The sequence below is a fragment of the Anastrepha ludens genome, chromosome 6 (assembly GCF_028408465.1).
Source record: "Anastrepha ludens isolate Willacy chromosome 6, idAnaLude1.1, whole genome shotgun sequence".
NCBI lineage: Eukaryota > Metazoa > Arthropoda > Insecta > Diptera > Tephritidae > Anastrepha > Anastrepha ludens.
Window position 1 is genome coordinate 10739863 of NC_071502.1, and position 12189 is coordinate 10752051.

Genomic DNA, 12189 nt, shown 5'->3' on the forward strand with positions numbered 1-12189 from the left:
ATAATATCTGGTGTCCCGTAAGGTTCTATCGTTGGTCCTGTTTTATTTACTTTACACATCAACGATATCGAAAGATACTGTAGAAATCTATCTATTCATCTCCGTACTGATGATGCGTAAATACACCTTTCAGCCTTGCCATGGACTTTGGATTTCTAGAATATCTATAGCTAAAGTAAAATATATTCAATTTTAATGTATCCAAAACGCAAGGGAGATCCTTTCCCTATTTTCCATATGACCTGTATAATTTCTTCCCCTTCTATTAAATGGAATTGTGGCTAAATATGAGAAAGTTCTTAAAACTATTGTCTTTAAACACAACTTTCACATGTGTCGATTATGTTAACTCTGCAGTCAGCAAAATGTACTCTGCGGTGAGGTAACTATGGAAAACCGCGTTTTGCATTCCCCAAGACATTAAACTCATAGTCGTTTAAACTACATTAGAGTCAATATTGTCCTATAAAGAGTTGATAAATGACTGTCCTGACAGAGCCGCGGCGAAGAAATTACAGTTATTACTTGACAATGCTGCTAGATATATTTATTCTAAACAATCATTTTACCACATTTCTGAGTTTTCGATCAAAATTATTGACTACAGTTTACACAAAATTTTCGATGCTTATTTTTTCCCCCAAATTACTACATATTTGCTCAGTCAGACCATATTTGCAACCTTAAATGCCATTCTTTAAATATTCGACTACGTCAAGGATGCTTTTTGTTAGGGCTCTATAGTTATGGAATTCTTTAAATAACCAATTAAAATCGGATGCAAATTTGAAACACTTAAAATTGGCTGCTTACTTATCAGTTCAATCATCTTTTCTTTTGTCCTACTCCCTCAGCTTTTATCTTCTTAATTTTAAGGTTATTCAAACTTTATTTTATTTATCATTTTTTCTCTAATTTTCACTGTTGAATATGTTTTTAATAAGCAACAAAACCATCTAAATATATGCTAAAACTTCTAAAGACACAAAAAATGTTGTTCTAAGGGTTCAGTGTAGCCATCGAACTTCCGTAACGTCTTGTAAAGACACTCATTTCTTCGAAAAAGGGGTAAAGACCGGAGCACAAGTGTACTGGGAGGATGTCTTAGAAGGCGTAATGAAGCATTTGAGCAGTATTATCTTCAATGGAGAGCGTTGGATCTTCCAGCAAGATTCCGCCCCAGCCCATAATGCAAAAACCTCCCAGCAGTGGCTAAAAAACAATGACCCTGTATTCATAGTTGCAGAGGATTGGGAGATGGGCCGACTGGGAGTTCAGATCTGAATTTATTGAACTGCAGTTTATGGTCAGAATCGGAGAACATAGTCTGTCGAAAACCTCACAGAAATTTGGAGAGTTTCAAACAATCCTTGGCTCGAGCAGCGACGTCAATTTCGATAGAAACCGTGCGTGCTGCAAAAGCTGAATGGCCTGATCGGCTTGTGTAAAAGCAAATGGTGACCATTTCGAATGAAAATTAAAATAATTTTTTTTTTATATTTCCACGATGAAATAAAACTAATTTTTTAAGAAAAAAAAGTTATATTTTCAAATCTAACTTAACTTGTAACCGAACTTACTTCAGGACTAAGTATGCATTGATTTGTTTACAGAAGTGAGAGTTGCTGCATTCGAAAGTGAAGGCTTCTGGGTCAAGCAGCGGTTTTCGGTTAGCGCATTCGTACTATTTTTAATTTGTAGAATAATTTGCTTTTTTAATAGCAAATCTTTAACAAATTGCCACCAAATTTTGAAAACTTGGCTTTGAAAAAAAATCATTCTGTTGACGAAAATAGCTCTCAAACTGTTTATTTTGCTTCAATCTGCTTTCATTGTCAGTGACGGATAATTTTGGGGGAAATATATAATAATCGCGTAGCCCTTTTCTACTTCACTTAAACATATAATATATCGGGTGTTGTTTTAGATGCATGAGAATTATCGGTATCGATAACTGTGGTTTGACAGCTGAGATTAGCAAACTATGTTCACATTTCTGTTCAGTGAAGTTTGGTAAGTCATCATGAATTATTTAACGCCAGAACAACTCTTCCATATTGCGGAAATTTACTTTGAAACAAATAAGTCTGTTCGCGAAGTTCATAATTCATTTGGTTTCAACAAGACGGCGCAACTTGCCGTACAGCGCGCTCAACAATCGATTTATTGCAATATTCAAGCCAGCATTGACGCCATACGGCCAGATTTATTGAAAAAGTAGTCAAAAAATTGGACTGATCTAATGTAACTCGTAGGAGCGGCGGACATATAATAAATGCCATGAAATTATCTACCAGTTTATAATAAAGAAAATTCATTCCAACAATATTACTATTTTCTATTATCATTTTAAGTTCTCGTGCTCCCGATATTTGAAAGTATACTCACTTAGTAATGTAATGTTTAAAAGGATTGGTGATGGTGAAGTATGCAAACTTGATATTGACTGTTCTTTTACTTACCTGTATGCACAATCGATATGCATTGCTGGAATAAACTCAGAAATAACATTTTTTCCCCACAACCAACAACATATTGGCTGATCCAGGCTGGCAGACATGAACTTCATTCTTGCATGACATTTTGTCATCATTATCACGAATGTGTTTGTATGTGGCATACCGGGAGCAGGCAAACATCAAAATTCATTCTGACAGCGAACTCCCCTTGGTGGGCAAGCGTCTGGAATATAAAACAGTGGGAAAGCCGAATGGCAGAATGGCTTTCAGACGTTTGCTAGTTTTTCCCGGTGTGAATATTTCATTATTTTTAAACACCCAGTAACGCTAATAAATTAAGGCCAAACAATTAAAATGCATTTTAAATATTTTTACCACCTAAGTGCATTCTTTTAGCTACAAATTTTTAATGATATCATATATATTATATATTGGCAGACCTCCATCAATTCCTAGCAATAATTAAATGAGTTCAGTACGGATGTAGAGGGTGAGTAGTTAGCAATGTTTGTTTTTTTGCATTGTTATATTTCAGTTAGCTCAGTTGTAATTAGGCAATACAAGCTTTTGACCAAAGAATTATTTTCGCGATCGACGCTTTCAAGTATTGAACCAAACATAAATCCATTCAAAAATATTGCCTTTGCTGAGGATTATGGCATGTCGACATCATGGGAACTTATTTCTAGCGAAATGCGGAAGGAGGCACAGTCAACGTCAGAAATTCTGAGTAGAAAACCGACTTTATGTGGCCAAAACTCGACCACACATCGATATTTCCGAGCAGCGATGCCAAGAATACGGCGATATAGGCCATACAAGTGTCGCCGCACTCGAAGCTATGAAGAAGAAATTCAACGAATGGGTCATCTTACGTTAATATTCATTAATCCCCGCTATCACTCGACTTGACACTCCTGGATTATTTTCTCTGTAGCCAAGTCCTTAGTCTACGCTAACAAGTCAACCAGTGTGTACGAACTCAAAACCAACATTCGAGACGGTATTCTCCGAATAATATCGCACATATTGGATCGACTTATCACAAATCGATCCGATCGCTTGAAGCACTGGCAACGAATTCGAGGAGGCTATTCGAATGATTTGCTATTGACATGAATTTAGCTTCAAACTAGAGACAAAGTTAATTTAATATCTCGCTAGTTGTGGTTTACTTAAATTCCTTTTCCTATCATTCTTAACGGCTCACCCCATACATTTTTCACACAAGTACTGTGTAAGTTATGAGAATACATATGTACATACGGATAAGCGTATGCATGAGCTGAAATTAATAGCTCATTCACACTTATAATACATACTTATATGCAAATGTGTGTAAAATATTAAATATAATTTTTGGTTATTTCATTAGAAAAGTTGCTTAAATTCTATTGAAAGTTCAATGAATCACAGCAGTGTTATGGTGATTTAATAAATATTATATGTAAATACTTTATCATTTTGAATTTAATGCTGAAAAATTAAAAAAAAAACTTGATTCTTCATTTCAATTCGTAGTCGGTAGTCAGTAACGTGGGGATGCCATCAGCTCGTCAAACTCAAAAGATACCGTCAGATGCGGTAAGGAAATTGGTTTTGGAAAGCATTCAAACTGAACACTTTCAGAAGGAGTTGCACGAGTAGTCACACCAAGCAAAGTAACGTAATTCTGTATACCCAAAATCTGAATTGCAGGTTAACTTTCTGAAAGCAGTTTTTAACGCATAACTGGCAAATTACCCGGTAGGAAAAATATGAAGCCTTGAAATGACACAAAAAAACGTCAATACACTTAAACTTAATTTTGAATAGTAGATTATGGCTCTGTGCTCCACTTTTCTACATCAGATCATTTTTACAAAATATTTCGCTGTTAAGTTTGAATTTTCTCTCACGCGTTTTATCGACTGGCGCGTGTCTGATACATTTAATCCGCAGCAGCGAAAATCTCCTTATAAATTGTCACACCTTGTAAAATGCTGTCAATAGCAAATACTAGTAAAAAATTCAATGAAAAATGTGATGCCAAACACAGAAAATAAAATATACTAATACGAATTCGTAAGGCCGTATAGAAAATATATAAAATCATAATGAAAACTTTATTTGACATATTTTTTCCCCGATTTTATTAAAATGAATCACCTATTCGTTATCGTTAGCAATGTCCCACGAAAACCATACGAATATTTTGGCAGCACGTTCCAGGAAGGGAAAAACTGCTCGCAATTGCAGACAAGGCTTGCAAGACTATGCATGTTTTGAACTAGAACTTAAATGGATGTACAAAGCGAGGGAAATGAACATAATACCAATAATTATATCTTCCACTGGATTGGTGCCTAAGCATCTAATCAAAAATTTGAAGAAAAATGACTGCCAACACCTTTTAGAAGACATGCAGAAGTCGACCATACTGGACACATGTGCAATAGTTCGTAGATTTTTAAATATTTAGGCAATAGCAATCGCATTGGCGTAGAACTTGGACTCCGCTCTACCAGAGCACAATACCTTGAAAATTTTGTCCGAGGCATGTAATCTCCGGCAATAGTAGAGATGGATTAAACTAAAAAAATTAAATAAAATTAAAAGAGCACTAAAACCAAAGCAAAATAAGAGAAAAGTAGAACAAACAAAAAATATATATTTTATCTCTATTAAGCAATTAAATTAAAATAAATTGAAATTATGCTTTTCCACTGTTAGTAAAAAATGAGTCAATATTTTCTATTAAATTGTGTATGCTGACACTGAGAGCGAGACCGCGTCCCATTGCTCAGGTGGGCCAGCAATAACCGTAAGCACAAGCATTCTCACAAAAATACATGCACGCATTAATGCATATCAAAATTTTTTGACGCGCGGCCAAGATCAGACCGTTAACCGGCTCTCAGCGTAATTAAAGGAATCAGCTGATTGGCTGACGTAAAAGGGGCGATGAAAGCAGTTTTTTTACGAAAAAACTGAGATGGTGTTGGTGTTTGACGGAAAGAATCAATACAGTCTGCGCTCATGCTGCTTGGTTACTCTCTAAACAATGACTGATTGGGCGAGTGTGTAAATACGTGTGGAATGAGCGGGCAGAATTCGGCTGCCTAGTCATCGCTGACGTGGAAAACGAAGTTAATCTCACAATTTGGTTTTTCATCTTTGCTTATACAGCATATACAACTCCCTCCAGAGAATTTTAGTGGAAATCAGCAGGAGTTAAAAATATTTTATTTTATTTTTCTTTATGGCGTCTGATCGCACCTTAATAATTGTTATTCTAAGCAATTCGCAATTCAATAGTTTTCCTTCTTCCTTCTTTGTATGTGTGTACGTGCGCATTAGAATGGTATTAGTCATTTCGCAAATGTTCAGCTGAAATGCAAATATGTAATATTGATAAGCCATTAAAACGTAATGAAATTCAAATATTGCAAAAAATACGCATTTATTAGTAATAAAAGAACTATGATGAATTTATTCAAAATTACGGGTATGTGGTAATTTCCAAGATGTACCAATGATTCACTCGCATAACAAACATCCAACATTGGAATGAATTTAATTTTGATTCATAAGAAACCACTAGGGTCTGCTATGCGCTTATTTGAATCGTCATAATTTGTTTATCACTACGCAAACACTTAGGTTTTCTCCAACTGCCATTGCTCACACGCTGACAAGTCGAAATGTTGATAAGTTGCTTAGAAATGTGGAGCAGTTGAAACATAAACCCTCTACTTAAGTAAATCAAATATTTTTTGAATATTAAAAATTGAGATAATATTTTGATGCTTTTGGTAAATAAGTTATTGTGATGAAATGATTTGCAAACTTGTTTATCTCTGCTTTATCTAATTCTAGGCACTTGTTTTGGTTATATACAATATAAAATTTGATAACTTTTTTTTCAGCTGTGTACTACGTCGCAAATGGAGGCGTAGTAGTAAATAACAGCATTGACCCCAAAATGACAATATTTACACAAATATTTAGATTACTCAAGGTTATCAAAAGGCTATGTAAATATGTATGTATTTGTTAAGGCGTTAGATAAAAATGGAAAAATGTCTAAATAATTTTGTTTTGAATTTTGGCACAGTTCCCCTCTCAGTCGTCTACTGTGATCCGTACTGAAAACTGTAAACGTATTTTCCTCGAAACTAAATACAAGTTTCACGCATGGTGAAAAGACATGGTGCCTATCGTGGTACCGTTACTTTGTTATCAGAGAATTTGGCAATGAGTTACGTCGTTTTAGCACCAGTGAGGCAAGATTACCATTTTCGTAACTTGATTTAGCATTTGTTTTTTGTTATTTAGGCTTGGAGTTTTAGTTCTTCCTTCATGACATGTTTCTAGCCAGTTCTAATTAAAAGTAATGTTTATAATTTTGTAAAGTATACATTTTTTAAAAATTGGTGCAATAATTCATTTAGTTTTATTTCGCTTTACTTTTTTTAACATCTGGTCGCATTGCCCGCGATTGCAGTTCTTCTACTTTCAGGAGGCAAATCTCTCTCTCACTGCTGCAGTGTTGCCTAGCTTTGGATATAAAAATGCCCATTTAAGGAAAATAAAACACCAAATTTTTATTGAATTACTTAAAGAACTTTGTATGCGGGACAAATTGTCTTTAAAATGTGCGTTTTTTTTTAAATAAATGTGTTGTGGTTATGTACAATTTAATTTATGAGTTTTTTGTTAAGAGAACATTTTTGCTATATTTGAGGTTATGTAGCAGGATAAGGTACTCTTTTTGTAAAAATCTCGTTATGGTTTCTTTAGTATTTTCTGGTATTTACTTGCTTATTTTTACAATGAATGCTCTATGTCCCACTAAGGATTGAGGACCGGAAGAAACAATTACACCTCTTTGGTTTTAATTCGCATTCAGTAAATTGATACGCTTTTAAAAATGTGTAAAAAGGTTTCCAGTGTTAGGAAGAGTTGAGAGAGGGGCATCTAATATTCTTGCATAACCTTAAAAGGAGCAAAAAATTAAATTTACACTCTCAAAATATCAAATTTTATAAGAACCAACAAATTTTCATTAACACTAAAATCTTCTCAGACTGACATTTTTTAACATTCTTTTGTTTAATAATACAGTTTTTTGTTTTAACTTTTCGGTAGCTTTAAATTAAAAATAAGAAACAAACATCCACTTAAAAATTTTGATATATAAAAAGCTATAAATTTATTGCAAAGAGCAAATGGTTGGCAGCATTACACAACTTGGCAAAAGCTACGCCACGCATTTTCTGATGGGCGCAATCTTGTTTCTGTCATTAGTGGTGAAAAGAGTTTTAGTCCCAAGTGACGTGGCAGCAAACCTTGTAATCTATCATCCTTGAGTTTCTCGTCGGCCGAACTCAACACTCGAAAAAATCTTTACCGATTGACTTGATATGTTAATTCACTCTACATATGTATGTATACAGTGAAATGCCCGAGGTCTTGCATATTTTCCAATAACAAAAAGACGTTCTCTTTCACCAGCCATATTGGCGCAGTGTAAAATCGTGAGCCTATCCTTAGCCATTTTTCCTCCTGTGCATTTTTCATCTTTTAATGAAAATGTATTGTCGGGTAATGAGCGGAAAAGCAAGCCAGTCTCATCTGCATTATAAATGTTTCGCGAATCATGTCCTTCAATCAAATATGGTACCTTTTCGGTAAAACTTTTGGCATCATCTTCATGGATGGATGATGCATTAAAATTGTCATAATTTTGATGATAAATGTTCTAGACAAACGAATGACTTTATTTCAAGCCTTTACAAGCTATTCGTAGCACAATTCAATCAATATTAAGACCTTTGGACTTTAGTATAGTCCTTTTTCTCTCCGGATTGTCGTCAGTGTTCCACAATCTTTGGTTTTGGTCTTTGTCTTTGATGTTGTAAGCAGCTTGAGTTTTGCTGATCTAACATTTCTTTGCCAACTCGCGTACACTAAGTTTTTCATTTTTAGAAATTTCAATGGCATTAAGTTTATATTTTCAACTCAACACTGCTGCAGGCATTTCCATTCACGTAGGTATACAATAGGAAACTATTGCATTAAAACAACTTCTTCGTATTTAGGGGATTCCCCTCTATACATATAAGTTTTATTGAATTAACAACAGCTGTACGAATATGGTAGAGAGTAAACGTAGAAACAATGTTGTAGGCTGCCCGGTTATGGGGAATTAAAATACCCTTTGGAGTGGAAAACCAGTGTCCGCGTCCTGTTATGAGAAGGCCGCTCAAGAGGCAAACGTTTTCAAAACGCCTTAAGAATTTTTAAGTACTGGAAAACTGTCCATTTATGAGAGGTATCCGTTTAAGAAAGGTGTCCATTAGGAGGGAGTACACTGCATTTTATAATTACTTTTTTTTATTTTTAAACATTTTTTTTTAGGAACCTAAATTTTTTTCCAAGCATCTATTCATCAAAGTTCTACGAGGTGTGCTCAAAAAGTATCGCGAATTTCGCGTTTTTCAAAAATTATTTATATATTCATTAATATCTACTTTGTCCCCTTCAAAGTAATCCCCATGAGATATTATGTGCCAACTTGTGTCAACGTTTTTTTCAATCTGCGAAGCACTACAAAAATTAATTTTTTTTGTCTTGTTCAGCTCCTCCTTCGATGCCGTTTTATCTCATCAATCGTAGCGTAGCGTAGCGTCGTTCTTTCATGGGCCTTTTCAGTTTGGGGAACAAGAATAGGTTACAGTGTGTTGTTGTTGGCCAAAAAGTCGCGCACAAGCAACGATGTGTGATGCAAGAGCCAATTTTTGTTCTTCCACAAATTCGGGCGTTTCTGGCGGACTGCTTCGCGCAAATTGCGCAAAACTTGCAGATAATATTCCTTATTGACCGTTTTACCCTGTGGTAAGAACTGATGATGCACAACGCCCCTGCAATCGAAGAAAACAGTAACCAAATCTTTTACAATCGACCGAACTTGGCGCGCTTTTTTCGGTCTTGGTTCGTGTGGCAGCTTCCATTGAGATGATTGAGCTTTGGTTTGCACGTCATAGCCATAAAGCCACGATTCGTCACCAGTTATGACCCTCTGGAGCAAATTTCGGTCGTCGCGGACAGAGTCCAACATCTCATTAGCAATGTTCTTGCGATGCTGCTTTTTGGTGGAAATTGAGCAGTTTTAGTACGAATTTTGCAGCGACTCGTCTCATGGCCAAATCATTGAAAAAATCGAATGGCACGAGCCAATCGATATGTCTGGGTCCTCAGCAACTTCTCTAATGGCGATTCGACGATTGGCCAATACCATTTTCTTCAATTCATTAATTTGTTCATCTGTTATTGAAGTGCTCGGGCGTCCGGCACGCTTTTCGTCGTTCACATCTTATCGTCCTCCAAAGAACATTTTGTACCACCGATAAACATTGCTTTGGTCCAAAGTAGCTTCTCCGTATGACACAGTCAACATTCGGAATGCATTCGCGCACTTAATTCGTTTTTCAAACAAAATTTGGTGCAGGTTCTTTGATCCTTTTTTTTGAATAGGTAAAAATCGTCAACAATTAACTGAACATTCAAAATGGCCGAACTCGGCATGAGTGAGAAACATGAGTGCCAACATATCGCCACAAAAAAATCGAAATTCGAAAATACGCAACCTGCGAAAATTTGCGATACATTTTGAACACACCTCGCACTTCGTTTAACTTAACGAAAAAATTTCCCAGAAATTACGAAGTACGCCCGCTAACAGACTTTGAAAAAATCAGAAAATAGACAAAAGTTATGACGCCAATATCTGCAAAATGTGCAAAAATGTAGCCTCTGCTCTAATTGACTCCATTACAAACAATCAACCAGCCAAATCGTAAGTCATACTCGTATACACGGCAGGTACGTATGTATGTATGTGCTATGAATGATTGAAAGCCACCGAGGGAGCATGAATCACCTTTTTCATACTCGCAGCATATACCTGCAATTCACCCTATAATCCGACGATATACATACGTATGTATGTATGTATTCATAAAATGTATATTTTTACAACTTATGTCATTCATAAAATATCTCATAATAAATAGGCGTTGCGCTCAGTCATATAGAAATCCGCGAAAAACTCTATTAAAAATAATAAAAGTATGTCGTTAAAACAATTAAATCGCTTCACGCATAACTATTTGTACCCAACGTACAGGTGTGACGCGGCAACAGCTAGGCTAACCTTATTAGCGCCGTTCAATTAGCATTTTTGAAGCAAAAGCAAAGGCACCGTTGGGGGCAAGAGCGTACAAGTAAATAATGCCTTTGCATTTTTTGCAATAACCGTTTAATTTTATGAGACACACCAGCTAATTATTTCAGCTTTACAACTTATGAACCGCTTAGGCAGAATTTCAATTATTTTTAACTAAAATATCGCTGTTACTAACGAACCGTAGGCCATTGAAAAGTGGATGTATGGAATGCAAAGTTAAATAAAATAAAAAATTATAAAAATTAAATTAAAAAAAAAAAATAATAAACTGAAATGAAACAAAAAATAAACTAAAATGAGAGTTGAAAAATAAAAATTGATAAAATAAAAATATAAAAAAAATTAATTAAAAATAAAATTTAAAAAAATTATGCTTTTCAAATGAAACAAAAAATAAACTAAAATGGGAGTTAAAAACTTAAATCAGATAAAATAAAAACTAAAAACATGTAATAAAAATAAAATTTGAAAAATTATGCTTCTTAAATGTAACAAAAAATAAACTAAAATGAGAGTTAAAAAATAAAAATATATAAAATAAAAAACTAAAAAAAATAATGCAATAAAAATAAAATGTAAAAAAATTATGCTTTTCAAATGAAACAAAAAATTGACTAAAATGAGAGTTAAAAAATAAAAATATATAAAATAAAAACTAAAAAAAATAATGCAATAAAAATTAAATGTAAAAAAAATTATGATTTTCAAATGAAACAAAAAATAAACTAAAAAAATAATGCAATAAAAAAAATGAGAGTTAAATACTTAAATTAGTTAAAATAAAAACTAAAAAAATTTAATAAAAATAAGATTTTTAAAAATTATGCTTTTCAAATGAAACAAAAAATAAACTAAAAAAATAATGCAATAAAAATAAAATGAGAGTTAAATACTTAAATTAGTTAAAATAAAAACTAAACAAATTTTATAAAAATAAGATTTTTAAAAATTATGCTTTTCAAATCAAACAAAAACTAAACTGAAAACAATAATGCAATAAAAATAAAATGAGAGTTAAATACTTAAATTAGTTAAAATAAAAACTAAAAAAATTTAATAAAAATAAGATTTTTAAAAATTATGCTTTTCAAATCAAACAAAAACTAAACTGAAAACAATAATGCAATAAAAATAAAATGAGAGTTAAACACTTAAATTAGTTAAAATAAAAACTAAAAAAATTTAATAAAAATAAGAATTTTAAAAATTATGCTTTTCAAATGAAGCAAAAAATAAACTAAATTAAGAGTTAAAAAATAAAAATTAATAAAATGAAAACTAACAAAAATTCAATAAAAAAAATTTTTTAAAAAATTATGCTTTTCAATTGTTTGAAAAAAAAAAACTGAGTCATCAATTTACATTCAGTTGTGTGTGCCGGCACTGGGGAGCGAACCCGCGTCGCTGAATCAAAAACAACAGTAAATATGCTTACAAAGATTCATACATAGGTATACAACGCATACTCAACTCCCACACTGCGCTGTTCAGTTCGCGCTC